Raw genomic sequence first — 24,057 nt, 5'->3', positions numbered from 1 at the left:
GACCGCTCCTGGCACATAGTGCCGGATGTCAGCTGCGATATGCAGCCGACACCCGGCCGCGATCGGCCGCGCTCCCCCCGTGAGCGCGGCCGATCGGCTATGACGTACTATCCCGTCGGCGGTCATACGGGCCCACCCCACCTCGACGGGATAGTACGTCAAATGTCGGGAAGGGGTTAATCTGTCACTGCCAGAGCATACTGCTATGCGGAATTATATTAAGGAGTCCTTGGAAAAGGGGCATATTCGTCCATCTTCGTCCCCTCTGGGAGCAGGTTTTTTTTTCGTGGCAAAAAAAGATGGTTCCCTGAGGCCTTGTATAGATTATCGCCTTCTGAATAAGATTACAGTCAAATACCAGTATCCATTGCCATTATTTACTGATTTGTTTGCTCGCATTAAGGGGGCTAGGTGGTTCACTAAAATAGATCTTTGTGGTGCGTATAACCTGGTGCGGATAAAACAGGGTGATGAGTGGAAAACCGCATTTAATACGCCTGAGGGCCATTTTGAGTATTTGGTAATGCCTTTTGGACTCTCCAATGCTCCGTCAGTCTTTCAGTCCTTTATGCACAATATTTTCCGTGAATATCTGGATAAGTTTATGATTGTGTATTTGGATGATATTTTGGTGTTTTCTGATGACTGGGAGTCTCATGTTCTACAGGTCAGGAAGGTGTTTCAGGTTTTGAGGGCCAATTCTCTGTTTGTGAAGGGCTCAAAGTGTCTCTTCGGAGTCCAGAAGATTTCTTTTTTGGGGTACATTTTTTCTCCTTCTACTATTGAAATGGATCCCGTTAAGGTTCAGGCTATTTGTGACTGGACACAACCTACATCTGTTAAGAGCCTTCAGAAGTTCTTGGGGTTTGCTAATTTTTATCGTCGGTTCATTGCTAATTTTTCCAGTATTGTTAAACCTTTGACTGATTTGACTAAGAAGGGTGCTGATGTTGCTGATTGGTCTCCTGCGGCCGTGGAGGCCTTTCGGGAACTTAAGCGCCGGTTTTCTTCTGCTCCTGTGTTGTGTCAACCAGATGTTTCACTTCCTTTCCAGGTGGAGGTTGATGCTTCCGAGATTGGAGCGGGGGCGGTTTTGTCACAGAGAAGTTCTAATGGCTCGGTGATGAAGCCATGTGCTTTCTTCTCTAGAAAATTCTCGCCCGCCGAGCTCAATTATGATGTGGGTAATCGGGAGCTTTTGGCCATGAAGTGGGCATTTGAGGAGTGGCGTCATTGGCTTGAGGGTGCTAAACATCGCGTGGTGGTCTTGACTGATCACAAGAATCTCATTTACCTTGAGTCTGCCAGGCGTTTGAATCCTAGACAGGCTCGTTGGTCGTTATTTTTTTCTCGTTTCAATTTCGTGGTTTCATACCTGCCAGGTTCAAAGAATGTGAAGGCAGATGCTCTTTCTAGGAGCTTTGTGCCTGACTCTCCTGGAGATACTGGGCCTGCTGGTATCCTTAGGGATGGGGTAATATTGTCCGCCGTATCCCCAGACTTGCGACGCACATTGCAGGAGTTTCAGGTGGATAAACCGGATCGATGTCCACCAGAAAGACTGTTTGTTCCGGATGATTGGACCAGTAGAGTCATCTCTGAGGTCCATTCTTCTGTGTTGGCTGGTCATCCTGGAATATTTGGTACAAGAGACTTGGTGGCCAGGTCTTTTTGGTGGCCTTCCTTGTCTAGGGATGTGCGTACCTTTGTGCAGTCTTGTGAAGTGTGTGCTCGAGCTAAGCCTTGCTGTTCACGGGCTAGTGGGTTGTTGTTATCCTTGCCCATCCCGAAGAGGCCTTGGACGCACATTTCCATGGATTTTATTTCTGATCTCCCGGTTTCACAGAAAATGTCCGTTATCTGGGTTGTGTGTGACCGCTTTTCTAAGATGGTTCATTTGGTGCCCTTGCCTAAGTTGCCCTCCTCCTCTGAGTTGGTTCCTTTGTTTTTTCAGAACGTGGTTCGTTTGCATGGGATTCCGGAGAATATCGTTTCTGACAGGGGATCTGTTGTGAATTTGGATTCTGGGCTCCCCCGGTGGCTACTGGTGGAATTGAACTGGTGTCTTCATCTTCTCTGTTCACCTGTTCCCATCAAGATGTGGGAGTCGCTATATAACCTTGCTGCTCTGTTAGTTGCTTGCCGGTCAACAATGTTATCAGAAGCCTCTCTGTGCTTGTTCCTGCTCCTAGACAACTACTAGATAAGTTGGACTCTTGTCCATGTTTGTTTTTGCATTTTGTTCCAGTTCACAGCTGTAGTTTCGTTACTGTGTCTGGAAAGCTCTTGTGAACGGGAATTGCCACTCTGGTGTTATGAGTTAATGCCAGAGTTTTAAAGTAATTTCTGGATGGTGTTTTTGATAGGGTTTTCAGCTGACCATGAAAGTGTCCTTTCTGTCTTCTGCTATGTAGTAAGTGGACCTCAAATTTGCTAAACCTATTTTCATACTACGTTTGTTATTTCATCTCAACTCACCGCCAATACATGTGGGGGGCCTCTGTCTCCTTTCGGGGTATTTCTCTAGAGGTGAGCTAGGACTAATATTTTCCTCTGCTAGCTTTATTTAGTCCTCCGGCTGGGCTGGGCATCTAGAATCAACGTAGGCATGCTACCCGGCCACTGCTAGTTGTGCGTTAGGTTTAGTTCATGGTCAGCTCAGTTCCCATCTTCCAAGAGCTAGTTCCTATATATGCTTATGCTATGTTCTCTTGCCATTGAGATCATGACAGTTTGACCGGCCCGCAAAGTGTTAATTGTTTGGGCTGAAGCAGGAGAAAAAGAAGTGTTGAAGGGAAATTTTTTTTTTTCCCCTCAGAGTTTTGCTGCCTAGCCCTTAATTGCTGTCTAGCTGCTTCTTACCTCCTCTTAACCCTTGAATGGCTCTGTGTCCACCTGTTTGTAATGGATCTTCAGAGTGTAACTGCAGGTTTGAATAATCTCGCCACGAAGGTACAAAATTTGCAAGATTTTGTTTGTCATGCACCTGTATCTGAGCCGAGAATTCCTTTGCCGGAATTTTTCTCGGGGAATAGATCCGGGTTTCAGAATTTTCGAAATAATTGCAAATTATTTTTGTCTCTGAAATCTCGCTCTGCCGGAGACCCTGCACAGCAGGTCAGGATTGTGATTTCCTTGCTCCGGGGCGACCCTCAAGACTGGGCTTTTTCATTGACACCAGGGGATCCTGCGTTGCTCAATGTGGATGCGTTTTTTCTGGCCTTGGGGTTGCTTTATGACGAACCTCCTTTGGAGCTTCAGGCAGAAAAAACTTTGATGTCCCTATCTCAGGGGCAAGATGAAGCGGAAATTTACTGCCAAAGATTCCGTAAATGGTCTGTGCTTACTCAGTGGAATGAGTGCGCCCTGGCGGCGACTTTCAGAGAGGGTCTCTCTGATGCCATTAAGGATGTTATGGTGGGGTTCCCTGTGCCTACGGGTCTGAATGAGTCCATGACAATGGCTATTCAGGTCGATAGGCGTTTGCGGGAGCGCAAACCAGTGCACCATCTGGCGGTGTCCACTGAGAAGTCGCCAGAGAGTATGCAGTGTGATAGAATTCTGTCCCGAAGCGAGCGGCAGAATTTTAGACGGAAAAATGGGTTGTGTTTCTATTGTGGTGATTCTACTCATGTTATATCAGCATGCTCTAAGCGCACTAAAAAGCTTGGTAAATCTGTTTCCATTTGCACCTTACCGTCTAAATTTATTCTATCTGTGACCCTGATTTGCTCTTTGTCATCTATTACCACGGACGCCTATGTCGACTCTGGCGCCGCTTTGAGTCTTATGGATTGGTCCTTTGCCAAACGCTGTGGGTATGATTTAGAGCCTTTGGAGACTCCTATTCCTCTGAAGGGGATTGACTCCACCCCATTGGCTAATAATAAACCACAATGCTGGACACAAGTAACTATGCGTATTAATCCGGATCACCAGGAGATTATTCGCTTTCTGGTGCTGTATAATCTACATGATGATTTGGTGCTAGGATTGCCTTGGCTGCAATCTCACAACCCAGTCCTCGACTGGAGAGCTATGTCTGTGTTGAGCTGGGGATGTAAGGGGGCTCATGGGGATGTACCTGTGGTTTCCATTTCATCATCCATTCCCTCTGAAATTCCTGAGTTCCTGTCTGACTATCGTGACGTCTTTGAAGAATCCAAGCTTGGTTCGTTACCTCCGCACCGAGAGTGCGATTGTGCCATAGATTTAATCCCGGGTAGTAAATACCCAAAGGGTCGTTTATTTAATCTGTCTGTGCCTGAACATGCTGCTATGCGAGAATATATAAAGGAGTCCTTGGAAAAGGGACATATTCGTCCATCGTCATCTCCCTTAGGAGCCGGTTTTTTCTTTGTGTCAAAAAAAGACGGCTCTTTGAGACCATGTATTGATTATCGGCTTTTGAATAAAATCACTGTTAAATATCAATACCCATTGCCGTTGCTGACTGATTTGTTTGCTCGCATAAAGGGGGCCAAGTGGTTCTCTAAGATTGACCTTCGTGGGGCGTATAATTTGGTGCGAATCAGGCAGGGGGATGAGTGGAAAACCGCATTTAATACGCCCGAGGGCCACTTTGAGTATTTAGTGATGCCTTTTGGTCTTTCTAATGCTCCGTCAGTTTTCCAGTCCTTTATGCATGATATTTTTCGCGATTATTTGGATAAATTTATGATTGTGTATCTGGATGATATTCTGATTTTTTCGGATGACTGGGACTCTCATGTCCAGCAAGTCAGGAGGGTTTTTCAGGTTTTGCGGTCTAATTCTTTGTGTGTGAAGGGTTCGAAGTGTGTTTTTGGGGTACAGAGGATTTCCTTTTTGGGATATATTTTTTCCCCCTCTTCCATTGAAATGGATCCTGTCAAGGTTCAAGCTATTTGTGATTGGACGCAGCCCTCTTCTCTTAAGAGTCTTCAGAAATTTTTGGGCTTTGCTAACTTTTATCGTCGATTTATTGCTGGTTTTTCGGATATTGCTAAGCCATTGACCGATTTGACTAAGAAGGGTGCTGATGTTGCTGATTGGTCCCCTGATGCTGTGGAGGCCTTTCGGGAGCTTAAGCGCCGTTTTTCCTCTGCCCCTGTGTTGCGTCAGCCTGATGTTGCTCTACCTTTTCAGGTTGAGGTCGACGCTTCTGAGATCGGAGCTGGGGCAGTGTTGTCGCAGAAAAGTTCTGACTGCTCCGTGATGAGGCCTTGTGCCTTCTTTTCCCGTAAATTTTCGCCCGCTGAGCGGAATTATGATGTTGGGAATCGGGAGCTTTTGGCCATGAAGTGGGCTTTTGAGGAGTGGCGCCATTGGCTTGAGGGGGCCAGACATCAGGTGGTGGTATTGACTGACCACAAAAATTTGATTTATCTTGAGACCGCCAGGCGCCTGAATCCTAGACAGGCGCGCTGGTCATTATTTTTCTCTCGGTTTAATTTTGTGGTGTCATACCTACCGGGTTCTAAGAATGTTAAGGCGGATGCCCTTTCTAGGAGTTTTGAGCCTGACTCGCCTGGTAACTCTGAGCCCACAGGTATCCTTAAGGATGGAGTGGTATTGTCAGCCGTTTCTCCAGACCTGCGGCGGGCCTTGCAGGAGTTTCAGGCGGAGAGACCTGATCGTTGCCCACCTGATAAACTGTTTGTTCCTGATGATTGGACCAATAGAGTCATCTCTGAGGTTCATTCTTCTGCGTTGGCAGGTCATCCTGGCATTTTTGGTACCAGGGATTTGGTGGCAAGGTCCTTCTGGTGGCCTTCCCTGTCACGAGATGTGCGAGGCTTTGTGCAGTCTTGTGACGTTTGTGCTCGGGCCAAGCCTTGTTGTTCTCGGGCTAGTGGATTATTGTTGCCCTTGCCTATTCCTAAGAGGCCTTGGACGCACATCTCGATGGATTTTATTTCAGATCTGCCTGTTTCTCAGAAGATGTCTGTCATCTGGGTGGTGTGTGACCGTTTTTCTAAGATGGTCCATTTGGTTCCTCTGCCCAAGTTACCTTCTTCTTCCGAGTTGGTTCCTCTGTTTTTTCAAAATGTTGTTCGTTTGCATGGTATTCCTGAGAATATCGTTTCTGACAGAGGGACCCAATTCGTGTCTAGATTTTGGCGGGCATTCTGTGCTAGGATGGGCATAGATTTATCTTTTTCGTCCGCTTTCCATCCTCAGACGAATGGCCAGACCGAGCGGATTAATCAGACCCTGGAGACATATCTGAGGTGTTTTGTGTCTGCTGACCAGGATGATTGGGTTGCTTTTTTGCCATTGGCGGAGTTCGCTCTCAATAATCGGGCCAGCTCTGCCACTTTGGTGTCCCCGTTTTTCTGTAATTCTGGGTTTCATCCTCGATTTTCCTCTGGTCAGGTGGAATCTTCGGATTGTCCTGGAGTGGATGCTGTGGTGGAGAGATTGCATCAGATCTGGGGGCAGGTGGTGGACAATTTGAGGTTGTCCCAGGAGAAGACTCAGCTTTTTGCCAACCGCCACCGTCGTGTTGGTCCTCGGCTTTCTGTTGGGGATTTGGTGTGGTTGTCTTCTCGTTTTGTCCCTATGAGGGTCTCTTCTCCTAAGTTTAAGCCTCGGTTTATCGGCCCGTATAAGATATTGGAGATTCTTAACCCTGTTTCCTTCCGTTTGGACCTCCCTGCATCCTTTTCTATTCATAACGTTTTTCATCGGTCATTATTGCGCAGGTATGAGGTACCGGTTGTGCCTTCCGTTGAGCCTCCTGCTCCGGTGTTGGTTGAGGGTGAGTTGGAGTACGTTGTGGAGAAAATCTTGGACTCTCGTGTTTCCAGACGGAGACTCCAGTATCTGGTCAAGTGGAAGGGATACGGCCAGGAGGATAATTCTTGGGTGAATGCATCTGATGTTCATGCCTCCGATCTGGTTCGTGCCTTTCATAGGGCCCATCCTGATCGCCCTGGTGGTTCTGGTGAGGGTTCGGTGCCCCCTCCTTGAGGGGGGGGTACTGTTGTGAATTTGGATTCTGGGCTCCCCCGGTGGCTACTGGTGGAATTGAACTGGTGTCTTCATCTTCTCTGTTCACCTGTTCCCATCAAGATGTGGGAGTCGCTATATAACCTTGCTGCTCTGTTAGTTGCTTGCCGGTCAACAATGTTATCAGAAGCCTCTCTGTGCTTGTTCCTGCTCCTAGACAACTACTAGATAAGTTGGACTCTTGTCCATGTTTGTTTTTGCATTTTGTTCCAGTTCACAGCTGTAGTTTCGTTACTGTGTCTGGAAAGCTCTTGTGAACGGGAATTGCCACTCTGGTGTTATGAGTTAATGCCAGAGTTTTAAAGTAATTTCTGGATGGTGTTTTTGATAGGGTTTTCAGCTGACCATGAAAGTGTCCTTTCTGTCTTCTGCTATGTAGTAAGTGGACCTCAAATTTGCTAAACCTATTTTCATACTACGTTTGTTATTTCATCTCAACTCACCGCCAATACATGTGGGGGGCCTCTGTCTCCTTTCGGGGTATTTCTCTAGAGGTGAGCTAGGACTAATATTTTCCTCTGCTAGCTTTATTTAGTCCTCCGGCTGGGCTGGGCATCTAGAATCAACGTAGGCATGCTACCCGGCCACTGCTAGTTGTGCGTTAGGTTTAGTTCATGGTCAGCTCAGTTCCCATCTTCCAAGAGCTAGTTCCTATATATGCTTATGCTATGTTCTCTTGCCATTGAGATCATGACAGGGATCCCAGTTTGTGTCTAGATTTTGGCGGACGTTTTGTGCCAAGATGGGCATTGATTTGTCTTTCTCGTCTGCATTCCATCCTCAGACGAATGGCCAGACGGAGCGAACTAATCAGACCTTGGAAACTTATTTGAGGTGTTTTGTTTCTGCTGATCAGGATGACCGGGTTGCTTTTTTGCCACTGGCCGAATTTGCTCTTAATAATCGGGCTAGTTCGGCCACGTTGGTCTCTCCTTTTTTTTGTAATTCGGGGTTTCATCCTCGTTTTTCCTCTGGTCACGTGGAGTCTTCGGATTGTCCTGGAGTGGACGTGGTGGTGGACAGGCTACATCAGATTTGGAATCAGGTGGTGGACAATTTGAAGTTATCTCAGGAGAAGACTCAGCAGTTTGCTAATCGCCGTCGCCGCGTGGGTCCCCGACTTCTTGTTGGGGACTTGGTGTGGTTGTCTTCTCGTTTTGTCCCTATGAAGGTCTCTTCTCCTAAGTTCAAGCCTCGGTTCATCGGTCCTTATAAGATCTCGGAGATTCTTAACCCTGTATCTTTCCGTTTGGATCTCCCAGCATCGTTCGCTATTCATAATGTGTTCCATCGGTCGTTGTTGCGGAGGTATGAGGTGCCTGTTGTTCCTTCGGTCGAGCCTCCTGCTCCGGTGCTGGTGGAGGGAGAATTGGAGTATGTTGTTGAAAAGATCTTGGATTCTCGTGTTTCCAGACGCAAACTCCAGTATTTGGTTAAGTGGAAGGGTTATGGTCAGGAGGACAATTCCTGGGTGGTCACCTCCGATGTTCATGCGACTGATTTGGTCCGCGCCTTCCATAGAGCTCACCCTGATCGCCCTGGGGGTTCTCGTGAGGGTTCGGTGACCCCTCCTCAAGGGGGGGGTTCTGTTGTGGATTCTGTTTGCGGGCTCCCTCTGGTGGTTACTGCTGGTACTGGGTGACTTTGGTGGGTTGCGGCCTTTGGTTTCCATCTGTCCATCAGAGGCTGGGTGTTTCCTATTTTACCTGGCCTTTCTGTAATTTCCCTTGCCGGCTATCAATGTGTTCAGATGTGCTCTGTTTGGTTCCTGCCTACCTGCTCCCAGATCTTTCAGGATAAGCTAAGTGCTGATTTTCAGTTGTTTGGTTTTTTGTCCAGCTTGCTTAGAATGTCTCTTTGTTAGCTGGTTGCTCTAGTGGACTGAGGTTCTCCCCATGTGCCATGAGTTGGCACATGGGTTCTTGTAATCTCAGGATGGTTTTTTTTTGATTAGGGTTTTTGCTGACCGCTCAGTCCCCTTTTGTGTCATTCTGCTTTCTAGTTTTCAGCGGGCCTCTATTTGCTAAAGCTATATACATCATCTCTATGTGTGTGCCTTCCTCTCATTTCACCGTCAATACATGTGGGGGGCAACTATATCTTTGGGGTTAATTCCTCTGGAGGCAAGTGAGGTCTTTGTTTTCTCTGCAGTACTAGTTAGCTCTTAGGCTGGTGCGTGGCGTCTAGAACCAACGTAGGCACGCTCCCTGGCTATCTCTAGTTGCGTTTGTCAGGCGTAGGGCAGCGGTCAGCCCAGGTTCCATCACCCTAGAGCTCGTCCGATATTTATTATACTTTGCTTATCCTGTGCTATCCCTTGCCATTGGGGATTCATGACAATCACCCATCCCCTGCAGATTGTGAGCCCTCGCGGGCAGGGTCCTCCCTCCTTATGTACCCGTGTGCCTTGTTTTTTTTTGCTCATGTCTAATGTATTTGTCTATATTTGCCCCGTATTTCACATGTACAGCGCCATGGAATAAATGGCGCTATAAAAATGAATAATAATAATAATGATGAACAGGAGTCATGCACATGGTCACTTGTGTCCAGTACTGAGGTCTATTCGTAGCCAATGGTGTAGAATCAATTCCCCTTAGTGGAATAGGGAATTGTAAAGGCTCCAAATCAAAACCACAGCGCCTGGCAAATGACCAATCCATCAGACTCAGGGCGGCACCTGAATCTACAAAAGCATTAACCGGGTAAGATGACAGGGAACAAATCAGGGTAACAGACAAAATGAACTTAGGCTGTAAAGTACCAATGGTGACAGATTTATCAACCTTTTTTTTGCGCTTAGAGCATGCTGAGATAACATGAGCTGAGTCACCACAGTAAAAGCACAACCCATTTTGCCGTCTATAATTTTGCCGTTCACTTCTAGTCAGAATTCTGTCACATTGCATAGATTCAGGTGTCTGTTCAGAAGACACCGCCAAATGGTGCACAGGTTTGTGCTCCCGCAAACGCCGATCAATCTGAATGGCCAGAGTCATTGACTCATTCAGACCTGCAGGCGTAGGGAACCCCACCATGACATTCTTAATGGCTTCAGAAAGACCTTCTCTGAAATTTGCAGCCAGGGCACACTCATTCCACTGAGTAAGCACCGACCATTTCCGAAATTTCTGGCAGTACACCTCTGCTTCATCTTGCCCCTGCGAGAGGGCCAATAACGTTTTTTCAGCCTGGTTCTCAAGATTAGGTTCCTCATAGAGCAATCCAAGGGCCAGAAAAAACGCATCTACACTAAGCAATGCAGGATCTCCTGGCGCCAATGCGAAGGCCCAATCTTGGGGGTCACCACGCAAAAAGGAAATGATAATCTTAACTTGCTGAACGGCATCACCAGAGGAACGAGGTTTCAAAGAAAGAAACAACTTACAATTGTTCCTAAAATTCAGGAACCTAGATCTATCTCCAGAAAACAACTCCGGAATAGGTATTCTAGGCTCTGACATAGGACTGTGAACAACAAAATCCTGAATACTTTGAACCCTAGCAGCAAGATGATCCAGACTGGAAGCCAAGCTCTGGACATCCATGTCAGCAGCTGAACTCAGAGCCACACCAAGATTAAGAGGAGGAGAGAAGCTAGCCACAGCAGCTAGACACACGGCAAAAAAAAAAAAAAAAAAAATTCTCAAGGCTTCTTTTCTCCTGCTTCTGCCATGCAATTAACACTTTACGGGCCGGCTGTACTGTTATGATCCTTAGTGGCTGAGGATCACGAATAGACCAGCAAGTGAATAAACTAAGGACAAGCTCTAGGGAGATGGTAACTGGACTGATCGCAAATCTGAACCTATCCAAAACAACTAGAGGTAGCCGGTGAACGTGCCTAAAAAATTCCTAGACGTTTCGAGCCAGCCTGAGGAACTAGCTACCCCTAAAGAGAAAGAAAGACCTCGCTTGCCTCCAGAGAAATAATCCCCAAAGATATAGAAGCCCCCAACAAATATTAACGGTGAAGTAAGAAGAAGGCACATACGTAGGGATGAAATCAGATTCAGCAAAAGAGGCCCACTAGTACTAGAAAGCAGAAAATAGAGCAGGGGTCTATGCGATCAATAAAAAACCCTTACAAAATATCCATCCTGAGATTACAAGAACCCACGCACCAACTAATGGTGTGTGGGGAGAAACTCAGTCCACTAGAGCATCCAGCAAGCAAGGAAATCACATTTTAGCACGCTGGACAAGAAAACATGATAAACACTGCTGATCAAAAAAAATGAGCAAACAAAACTTAGCTTTGTCCTGGATGGACTGGGAGCAAGGTAGTCAGAAGGAATCTGAGTAGCACTGATTACATCGACAGCCGGCAACAAGAGGAAGTAAAACAGAGCTATATAGGAACCTCCCAGAGGATAACGAACCAGCTGATAGCCAGAGACCAGCAGGATAACAAACAAAGCCACCAGGGGGAGCCCAAAGCAAAAGTCACACCATACCACCAGTGACCACAAGAGGGAGCCCGAAAACAGAGTTCACAACAGGAGCCATAATCAGCATTTATAGAGCATTACATGGGGCAAATGAGTACATGGGGCAAATGACTGTATGGAGCATCTTATGGGGCCATAATCAGCATTTATGGAGCATTACATGGGGCAAATGACTGTATGGAGCATCTTATGGGGCCATAATCAGCATTTGTGGAGCATTACATGGGGCAAATGACTGTATGGAGCATCTTATGGGGCCATACTCAGCATTTATGGAGCATTACATGGGGCAAATGACTGTATGGAGCTGTCAGGACTCTGAACATTTTTTACCTTTTTTGCATTACTGCCCTTTTCCAAGATGGCGTCCTTGGTCTCATGTGCACTGTGTCTTCCTGCTATAAAACTCCACCCCAGCCTTCAGTCTGTGCTTGAGTATTCTGCCTTGCATCCAGCTCCTGACCTCTGATTACTCCCTGGCTATACACCTGCTCCTGTGAACCTGTGTGGTGATCCTGCTACTCTGCTCTGAGTTCCTGCTGCATACACAAGTTTACAGTAATCCTCCTTCATCTGCTGCTCGTGTTTACTTCCACCTGCATTTGCTGGACATGTAAGCTGCTGCTGCCTTGCATTAACCTGAGACTATTAACCAGGCCTCCCTGGTTGAGCTAAGATATGATTTGAACTGCCTATAAGCATATCTATCTGTGTCTGGACTAAGACAAGGATTTATTCGTTTCAAGTATCCTCAAGAATAACTGTGCTTCATAGACTTTCTACATGATTGCATTTTGCTCTGAAGTTTCCTATAGACTGCTAAGCTGCGTTTATTATTTGCACCAAGTGTTGTGGACTTGAGTTTCTCTCTGCACCTGTTTGAATCACCGTGTGATAATATAGACTTTACCACTTATAAAACTGTGTCCTGTAGTTGTCTTGTTCCACGCAAAGAGTCTCCTGAGTTATCCCCTATAATTATTACAGGAGCATCTTATGGGGCCATAATCAGCATTTATGGAGCATTACATGGGGCAAATGACTGTATGGAGCATCTTATGGGGCCATAATCAGCATTTGTGGAGCATTATATGGGGCAAATGTCTGTATGGAGCATCTTATGGGGCCATAATCAGCATTTGTGCAGCATTATATGGGGTGCATTTTGTATGGGGCATCTTATGGGGCCCATCATGAACTATATGGAGCATTATATGGCGCTCCTGATTCAATATGGATATTCAAAAACGCTTAACCTACTGATGTCTCAATTAATTTTACTTTTATTGGTATCTATTTTTATTTTTGACATTTACCGGTAGCTGTTGCATTTTCCACCCTAGGCTTATACTCGAGTCATTAAGATTTCCCATTTTTTGTGGCAAAATTGGTCTTGGCTTATACTCGGGTAGGCTTATACTCGAGTATACATGTCCTTCTCAAAAAATTAGCATATAGTGTTAAATTTCATTATTTACCATAATGTAATGATTACAATTAAACTTTCATATATTATAGATTCATTATCCACCAACTGAAATTTGTCAGGTCTTTTATTGTTTTAATACTGATGATTTTGGCATACAACTCCTGATAACCCAAAAAACCTGTCTCAATAAATTAGCATATCAAGAAAAGGTTCTCTAAACGACCTATTACCCTAATCTTCTGAATCAACTAATTAACTCTAAACACATGCAAAAGATACCTGAGGCTTTTAAAAACTCCCTGCCTGGTTCATTACTCAAAACCCCCATCATGGGTAAGACTAGCGACCTGACATATGTCAAGAAGGCCATCATTGACACCCTCAAGCAAGAGGGTAAGACCCAAAAAGAAATTTCTCAACAAATAGGCTGTTCCCAGAGTGCTGTATCAAGGCACCTCAATGGTAAGTCTGTTGGAAGGAAAAAATGTGGCAGAAAACGCTGTACAACGAGAAGAGGTGACCGGACCCTGAGGAAGATTGTGGAGAAGGACCGATTCCAGACCTTGGGGAACCTGAGGAAGCAGTGGACTGAGTCAGGCGTGTGCAGGAAATGGGCTACAGGTGCCGCATTCCCCAGGTAAAGCCACTTTTGAACCATAAATAGCGGCAGAAGCGCCTGACCTGGGCTACAGAGAAGCAGCACTGGACTGTTGCTAAGTGGTCCCAAGTACTTTTTTCTGATGAAAGCAAATTTTGCATGTCATTCGGAAATCAAGGTGCCAGAGTCTGGAGGAAGACTGGGGAGAAGGAAATGCCAAAATGCCTGAAGTCCAGTGTCAAGTACCCACAGTCAGTGATGGTGTGGGGTGCCATGTCAGCTGCTGGTGTTGGTCCACTGTGTTTCATCAAGGGCAGGGTCAATGCAGCTAGCTATCAGGAGATTTTGGAGCACTTCATGCTTCCATCGGCTGAAATGCTTTATGGAGATGAAGATTTCATTTTTCAGCACGACCTGGCACCTGCTCACAGTGCCAAAACCACTGGTAAATGGTTTACTGACCATGGTATTACTGTGCTCAATTGGCCTGCCAACTCTCCTGACCTGAACCCCATAGAGAATCTGTGGGATATTGTGAAGAGAAAGTTGAGAGACGCAAGACCCAACACTCTGGATGAGCTTAAGGCCGCTATTGAAGCATCCTGGGCCTCCATAACATCTCAGCAGTGTCACAGGCTGATTGCCTCCATGCCACGCCGCATTGAAGCAGTCATTTCTGCCAAAGGATTCCCGACCAAGTATTGAGTGCATAACTGAACATTATTATTTGATTGTTTTTTTGTTTGTTATTAAAAAACACTTTTATTTGATTGGACGGGTGAAATATGCTAATTTATTGAGACAGGTTTTTTGGGTTATCAGGAGTTGTAGGCCAAAATCATCAGTATTAAAACAATAAAAGACCTGACAAATTTCAGTTGGTGGATAATGAATCTATAATATATGAAAGTTTAATTGTAATCATTACATTATGGTAAATAATGAAATTTAACACTATATGCTAATTTTTTGAAAAGGACCTGTATATGGTAATTGACCTTTTTTGCCCATTTTACTAAGGTCATCTTACACATGACTGCCATGTAAAGCAGTCTGTCTGAAGGAATAATAATAATAATAAAACACTTTTATTTCTATAGTGACAACATATTCCTCAGAACTTTACATTTTAGAGGGGACTTGTAAATGCAATAAAGATATTACAGAATAGCATATAACTCAGATATGCAAAGGAGTGAGGGGCCTGCTCGCAAGCTTACAATTTATGAGTGAATAGGTGTAAAGGTATAGGCCAATTGTAAAAAATGCTTGTATTGTATGGTCCAGCCATCAATATAATAAATAGGATAGTTACATAATGCTGGAAGAATCGGTCACCAGCAAAAATGTGTATAAATACAGGCACAGAGAGCTATGAAATGTATGGAGGATGTGTGAACAGATGCTACACGGGTCATGATTTGATTTGATTTGAAGAAAATGTTGTATGGCCAAGAGAGGATAGTTAGATAAGAGAGATGAGGTGATAGAAAGGTGGAGGTGGAAGAAATGTGCTTTCAGACCCTGTTTAAAACTGTGGGTATTGTGAATTAATCAAATTGTTCTAGTGCATTCCAAAAAATTGGCCCACCATGTAAGAAGTCTTGGAAATGAGGGTGAGAGGTTTGAATTCTTTTATTGGAAATATAAAGGTTGCATAGACTGAAAGGCATACCAAGGTAAAGTATGGCCATGTACAGTTGATTAGTATAATGTTTATTCACATGCCTTTAATTTTGTTTCACTATTTCATCAGTATTTGTATGTCAAAATCAGGGGTGTCACCAAAACCCAAAATGGGTGTCAATCTTTTAATTATGGTTTTTCTCTGTAAGAACTACTCCTGATTTTGGCATACATATGTGGCCATTTCTATGGGATACCGGATATATAGCGTGTTTTCATATAAATGCTGTACATTTTTATGTGGATTGTGCATTTTGAATACAGTGTGAGACCTGCTGACAGGCAGCACAAAAAAAGGTTAATCTTCTCCTCACAGGCTTGATCGGGTGACCCAGCTCTGTTTCAATATGCATAAGGTTCTGGAAAATCTCCTCCAGGAAGTCAGCCAATGACTACAGCTCTACAATCACATAGAAGGGGAGGAGCCAAGTCCTGGGTGATAGTTTTAATTTGCAGGGCAGTTGGTGGTCAGACATCTTGAGAAGAGGAAGCCATTTTGTAGGTGAAGGAATTACCTACCTTTTTCCTGTCTGCTATGCTTAAAAAGTGGACTGACACGATAAGGGGAGTTAATAGTCTTCATATGAGGAAGACTACCATTGCACCTCTAGGAGGAAGAATTACCTCAGGGCAGAAACTGAGCACAGTGCTGAAGAAGAAATATTCAGACTTAATTTAACCAGAGGTTACAAAGATCTGCCTGTCTGCAGGTACACAGCAATGATCAACCAGGAGTGAAATCCTGCCTCAGTTTCCTGCTGTTTGTAAATTATAATTTGCCCCATTACCTTCCGTAAAACGACTTCTGTTTTAAATTCTTATGGCTGCTTCATGACTGGGGCTTAAATACACCAACTATGGTACTACCACCACCATCATCTTCTGCCTAGAGGCACTTACTGTGCAAGCATTGTATTGTGGAGTTTCCTGCGTGTGTAATTTGAGAAGGAAATACTCTTCTACTGACAGAAAGCTTGGTCACCATAAGATACATCATACCCTGTCAGGAGTACAACCCTCCGCCATACACCACATACACTGGTGTAAAATACTGACCAAATACTGTCTGAGTTCTTAGGATAGGTTTGAGCGGCTGTATAAATAATTGATCTGATTTTGATCCAGAAAAATCTGACGATTAGAGTTTTTAATTGTATGCAATTCATATGCAATCCGTTTTTTCTAAATCTTTTTTTTCAATTTCCTATGAAATTTAAATCTTTGATATTAACCCTATGCAAACAACCCCACGGTGGTGCAGAGCAACTATGGATCCGAGGAGGCGTTGTAACCTCAGGGTCCATACTTTTGTATTCCAACAGGCCTCTAAAAGTCACTTCAGACAAATGTTTCTAATTTTGCCAGGTGCACCTTGTAACCTTTGATCGCCTGTTGGAGTAGCTTCTTCCTTACCTTACGTTCCTAAATACAATAGTGAGGCAGTGTATTTCGGCAGAGGAACATCTTGATATCATTCTAAGGTAATTTTAAACTGTGAAATTTTATTTTAATATCTCCTTTAAGGTTATTTGCTTGATAGTTTTAGCCTTTTTCTAGAATTGATTACTTAATGTTACCAGTAAGTAATGTTTTGGGTTCTATTGGTGCACAATTTATAACAGAAGTGCAGCCCTTCCTTTGCAGAGCACTTTAACTTTATCATAAGCATGCATGTGTCTATTGGCACAATGTAATTATAACCAAACCAAAAGGTTTGGCCACAATTAGCTCCGCTAGGCCTCCTAAATTTAACCAGTATAGTGTGCCTTCATTTACTATGGTTTATGATGGTTTCGGTGCCCATGTCTGCTTGTAGATACATAAATGTGTATTTTTAATTTTAATAGCATGTTATTACAGAATAGTTTGACTCACATTGTGGCATGGCCTTTCCCACACATAAATTACATATTATGCTAACTGGCACCATACAATGGACATCAATGAATATTGAAATTGCTCCACTAACCCCCCAAAAAAGAAAGATAATGAACATCCACCTTGTGCCTTATAAATTACATCAATGTGGCCCTAATCAAAGAAATGTATGTGGTCAGTTAATTAAAGCTGTATACATAATCAGTGATTTATCCTGTAACGTTATGATTGAAATTCATCTGTCATTGTGTTTGTCCTGCAGGTTTCTGGCAACTGGGACTTCTTTTTCTGATTGCATCTAAAGTTTCTGATTGGGAAGTCCATTGTTTCACTCATTGTACAGTCCCTATGTCAAGTTATGAGAGACAAACTCCACTAATCGAGGATGCTGGAGCCTATTCCCAACACAGGAAACATACAAAATTGCCAATTTCCCTCCTGCCTTAGTGTTCTTTGTGGGAAACACATCTGTGTGAAGAAGCCACTGCACTCAAGATCCCTTTACTACAATTATAAACAATACTTTTCTGCAGTGCAGTTGGTCTTCGCTGACAGCACCTGCAAGTGTATAATTGTAGATATTGGGGGCCTGTGGAAAAACGGGAGATTCAAGTATCTTCAGTTGCTCCAAAATGGAAAGACGGCTTCAGAGAAATCAAATATGTATGACCACAGGTTCTGCTTAGCTCCATCAGTAATTCAGATCCATTTGTAGTGGTTGCTGATGAGGCCTTTGCACTTACCACCAATGCACTGTGCTCTACATAGTTGGCTTTTTGACCACTACAGTATATTTATTTACTGCTTTTCCACAGCTTGGACATTGGTGGATTGCACCTTTGGAATAATGTGTGCCAAATTGAAGGTACTCTTGAGTGCCATTCAATTAAGAGAGGCTAATTTGAATGATATTATGAAATATGTGTCATCATCCACAATTATACACTCATACACGATACTTCTGTGTATGTGGAAGATGATGGAGATGAGGGCCCCAATCCTGTTACTGTCCATCATGTTCCACAAGTTGCCACGCCTCTTTCAGGACTCAGAGTCCATCAGTTGTTTGCCAACTACATTGTAATGCTTGAGGGAGCAACACCATGGCAAGTCAGTTACCTTAGGTTACTGCACATTTGGTATGTATTTTGCACTGTGATATAAAACACTGCACGGTTTGACCTGCTGAATCGCTTCAGAGATATCTCCATGAGATGAAAGAATGTTTTTTAATTAGTTTGGAAATAAAGGATAGTGTTTTGAAGTCGAATCCCATGCATTTTGGCAAAATATCTCTATACTACTGCTGGGCAGCAGTTGTAGAGGGTCCCACATGTGACCTAACACTACAAATCATCTGACTGTGGTGATTTAAATTTTTTTCCTATTTGATATAAAACACTATTTATTTATTGCATGTAAGCCATGAATATATTGTCCAATAATTTTTGACACACAAGGGTCACAGTTTCAATACAGATTTAATTATTTTATGTACAAAGGGTAACATATTAAATAGACCTCACAAATTGTAAAACAAACTGGCAGATCTATCTAGAGAGTGTTGGGTGGGAGATCCTGACATTTGGCCTGTTGGCATAAGTGGCCGTAATGTAGCTGAAGAAGAGGAAAGAAGTTTGAAAGATGGGATATAAGGTCCAGATGGTCAGATGGTTGAGGAGTATGATAGAGCTGGCCATAATGGGACTAAGGATAAGGATGCTTATCCTGATACCAATGCACAGATAGTGTGTGATGCTGTGGGGCACAATACCAATGATGCTCTCCATGGGACCCATCTCCAGCTCGGCAAGGGACATCTTAGCCAGAATGACCCCTTTGATAGTGGGCAAGAGTAGGTAGTTGTTTGAAAGCCACAGGGGGTGCATTTAAATGCTAGTGACCACTAAATTATGTTTATTTCCACAGATCCAACACAATGAACAGCTCATTGGGGTCATTCAGTGATGTTGCTGCATTCAGGATAATTTTAAGAGCTGCCTGGGTCCAAAGCTGAATAGTCATAGAACTTGTTTTAAATAAGGTTCTGAGCTGAGACAAAATAACTACTAGCCATCATGGTGTTGGTGCAAGATAGAAACTCTATTACCTTACTATCTATCTCGGCTGCTGTTCTGGTGATGGCTGGGCCTTTCCGCATCTGGCTCCATTTTGACACACAGTAAGCTTCCACTGGTTGCTCCAGAGACATAGTTGTATTGGTTTTTGAATGCAGCTCTTCAGTGTTAGCAATCTCAGCAGGCCCAGATGTTTCAGTAGGTCTCAACATCAGCCTCTCCAGCGATTTCAACATCCCGTACATTGGTTTCTGACCTGGAATGCTCAAATAAAAATGAGTGCAATACACAAGTGCAACATCATATTGACAATGAACATATAAAAATGGTGTATTTATGATGTCAACTTGATTATCGCAGCTAGAAAATTATATATACATATTAGTCCTTTCCACGAACCTAAATACCTATAGGTCACACTCCGTACAGACCGATACAAGACAGAACTAATTAAGGAATAAGGAGCGTAAATGTAAAATCACTGAATTTTATTCAAAAAATATAAAATCTGAAATATTAAACAAGTATACTTTGGATGCCTCAAGCCAAACTAGAAGATCAGCAGGTAAACACGCCACAAAATCCTAAAGTATTCAACAGTCTTAATTTGGAAAAGAAAACAGTCAGTCAAAAAATATATAATGGATCCACTCCTATTGCTTATTTGATGCTTGTCCTATACTGATGGTTCAATCCATACCAAGAGTGCACCTAATTAGACTCCTTATTAAAGTGCATAGTGCTTATTGCTATTGCCCATAAGTGCGTGTCTCAATGAATGCCTGGATAGCGTGTCAGCCCAGCTTCATTTCACCATTAAATAGGGTCATGAGGAGGTTGAGTACAGTGATGCCCAAACATTTGAGCACCCATGATCAGGAGAAAGCCACATTGGGAAAGGTCAATTAATGTCTGAAGAGGTGGAGGATAATCATGACGCACAGTTGCCATCAGGTCAGCCTAAAATCACAACTCAGAGAGAAGATAAGATTAATGAATTGGAAGACGACATGGTCGATGATGAGGCCAGTGATCCAACCTGCCACGGTGGCACGCCCAGCGAGCACAGCAGTGCAGAGAGGGATGGATTCATAGCACGAAAACAGGAAAGAAGAGGTAGTGATTTGAACAGAGTGAGTACTCAGTTAATCAGTGGACCAGCTAACCACTTAAATCACCTGGGGCTCTTTGGAGTCGGAGTGCACATGTCCAAAAAGGCTTAATACAAATATAATACAAATAGAGAACATGAACAGTACATCCAAGCTAGTGTGAACAGGCGCCAACCAAAAAAACATATACGTTGAAAAGCTATAAAGGTTGCACTATTATTTACCAAGAATGATTACTCATTTTTTCATAGCAATTTTTGCAGATAAATATATCATGTGTACATTATATAGCTCTTTTCTCCTATTTTCGGTGGCAGTAATGCATTTTCAATATTCTAGAGTAATCATTCTTAGTAAATAATGGTGCAACCTTTATCGTTTTTCAACTTATGTTTTTTTGAGTTTTCTCAAATGTATGATACATGGCTACCTGAGGGCCCCTCCAAAAATCAGGTTCCACGGCACCTGCTGGCCCTCTGAAAATGTTAAGCGAAGGTCGCATAATAACATGCATGAATGAGAGTTCTCACAAATGTTAAAGGAAAAAGTAAAGCCAAAATGCTCCATGTGTGCATATGCTAAAGGGAGGTATAATTTTTTGTCTTGCTTTTATTTTGCCATATATATGTCATTATGAAGGAAAAAATGTTATTTAACAATTTTTCCTTTATAAAAAATGTAGGTATGGTTTGGTAGGGCTTTTTATTAATCCGTAAAACCGTCGCAATAGTATGACAACATATTTCCCAGATACCACATGTGAGTCAGAAAGTCATGCAGGCATCTTCTCCATACTGTTCCCATTTAGTTTTAGCTCTTTCCCATCCATTTCAGCTTTTTTTCAGGCCCCCACACCTGTTTGTTGGGTCCAGCAGAAAAATATTCGGCTTTCCCATTGACTTGCATTAGATTTGTTATTCAGTACGAATACAGGGATATTAGAAAATATTTGTGGTGATTTTTCCTAATATTTCACTAATTGCTCATCACTAACAGTTTATGTAAACTTCTAGCTTCAACTGCATTTCTAAATATGTTTTGACACAGTGCACATCTAGTAGAAATTTAGCAGTACACACTGTACCTAAATATTTACATTTTCGTTCTAACTAATGGACATTTTTATGTCATGCGTGTTGCTGCCACAATGTGGAAACAATTGCTTACAGATGTATGCCCAGGAAGAATCTTTTTTGTGCCAGTCTGTATAGTCAGGCTCCCTGGTGTCCCATAACTACTGCCTCTCCTGAACCAGCACAATCAGCATTTTGACATTTATTGCCAGAGACATAGTACTCCATGGAGACATGTTCAGATTAGGGGACTCAGAATGTCTACTCAAACAACTTACCAGTGATAGAACTTCCTGTATTCAAGGTGCAGGTCATTTTACATGTGATCCATAAAAAGCGAATAATGTGCTATCTGAATTTTTCCTTGTCCACTTAGACTTGAATCGGTGTTTCATCTGGAGACAAATTATACATGTGGCAATATTTTTCACATCAAATCAGTCTGAGAAAAAAAAAACATTCATCTGCACTGCCTCATTGAATAATATTGCTTCAAGTGCTTTTCAAAGAATAACAATCAGACCAAAAATACAGTCAAGTGTTCGAGGTCTGAGCCGTATTAGAGTTCTGTCCATCTGTAGCTGAATGGAACAGTAATTTGTTTATGTATAAAGCAATAGAAATATTGCTTTAGTCACTCATAAAACTTTACTAATTGTACTGTATGTTATGCCCCCCAATACTATTCATTGACATAATTTCCTGTTAAAGACATGGGTTGAATTTACATTTTCTGGAATCCATGCCAGGAATAATTACAACTGGATGTGCTTCCAAGGATGCACACCCAGTTGAAGGTTTCTGCTCGTGTTGCAACCTCTGCAATCATGCCCATTACGCCCCTGGACTGCAAGCCAAACAGGAAACACAGCACTGATGAGACATAGGCAACATCACGAATAAACATTTACATCCTGGTATCTTATAGATATCATCTTCTCTGAATAGAGTCATTTTCATCCCTTACAGCTCCATTCACGACCATAATGAATTTTCACAACCACAGCTCATCTCTGCAGATCTCTTCTCTTCTCCAGTCTTGTGCAGTACATCCTGAAATAGTGCCCTTGAATATAAGAGTGTTGTAATAATGCTCTCTGCATAAAAAAATATCTATCCAAATTATGGCCTAAATAAGATTCTTGTAGTAAATGGCCTCCAAATAACAACCATCCCACCATCTACCCATATGAACCCTGGCCTATACCATGGATGTCCCCTCTCCACTATTTTCCAATATGTTCTCTACATTTCCTCACTGTCTCCCCACCAAGCTAACTCCTTTCCATGCTGTGCCCCATTTTACACTTCCCCTTCTCCATATCCCCCCTTTTCACATTCTGCTCTCATACTGCCCACAATGTTGCCTTCTTTAACTAGTGCCCCCTTCTCACGCTGTCCAACTATGCAGTATAATGGTTAAGACAGTCACCCTTAAAGTATGATAACAACAGTCCTCTTAAATGCAATATTATTTTAACACCAGCCATCCAATATAAAATATGATGTTCATCACAGCCCCCTATCCAGTGTCTATCATACAGTATGATGTCCTGCACAGCCCCTCATACAATATGATGTCCACCACAGCTCACCATATATAATTTAATGTCCAAGAACCACCAGTATAGTAAGATGGACTCACATTCCTCCTACAGTATAATGGCTCCCAGAGTCCCCTAAACAGTATGAGACATTTATACACAGCATAATGGTCCTCACAGTCCTGTACAGTAAAATGTCTCCCATTGCACCCTATACAGTATGATGTCCCATACAGCCCTCTACTCAGTTAATGTCCATCACAGCCCCCAGTTGTATGCCTGTGCCCCAGCCATCAGTGTGATTAATGGCGTTGGCCAGAGAAAGGTGTCCTGTGGCAGCCAGCACAGCACTGTGTAAGATAACGCTTACTGCGGGTCTTGGGGGACACTCGCTTGGCAACGGGAAAAAACGCACACAGGCACGATTTTCTTACAAAAACATCTCAGGTTTATTTCCACATCAGCATAAACCGCAACCTCAGAAATTTGGTAGAATGCAACAGCCTGAACACCACCTGTACACATTTGGCTTTGCAATGGAACCACAGTCCCTCACTGACTCCGGTCAGCATAACATGAATTAAAGTCCGTTACCTGTTGGCGACCATCACACAGGTTCCCGGATGCCTCTTATCCTCAGAGGTATCCCATAGAGTAAACAGTGTCTCTCTCTGACCCCGGTCAGTATAACAGATCCCATTACGTTACCTGTTGGTGCAGACTGCACAGGTTCCCGGATACCTCTTATCCTCAGAGGTATCCCACACACATCTCTCACTGACCCTGGTCAGTATTACTCACGGTTATCAGACAGTCCACTCCGGAGGTATCTCACAGGCCTCCTTGCTCTGGCTCAGACTAGCCAGCACTCGCTCCCATGTGCCAAACACACTTTCATTACATAGATGTAACCACACCCAGGCATCTATCACATGGCTAGTCAGGTGATCATGTCATCACCACAGGTCCTCAAACACACAACCATCTTAGGTATTCAGACACATTCCTTTTGGGTGGGTTTGTAGGTGACTGGACCCACCCATCTATCCAATCACCTGGAAGCCTTCCCAATGTAAAACAAATCCCTCAGCTGTAGATCTGCTGAGCAAAACATGCCCAGACTTCCATCACAGGGCCACCCACCTCTGCGATACATACCACCCATTAATCACATGACCAGTCGCTATGCCACAACTGTTACAGTATTTTATTTTT

Source organism: Ranitomeya variabilis, chromosome 2, assembly GCF_051348905.1.
Source record: "Ranitomeya variabilis isolate aRanVar5 chromosome 2, aRanVar5.hap1, whole genome shotgun sequence".
NCBI lineage: Eukaryota > Metazoa > Chordata > Amphibia > Anura > Dendrobatidae > Ranitomeya > Ranitomeya variabilis.
The sequence above is the reverse complement of the archived record's forward strand: the minus strand, read 5'-3'. Positions refer to the sequence as shown.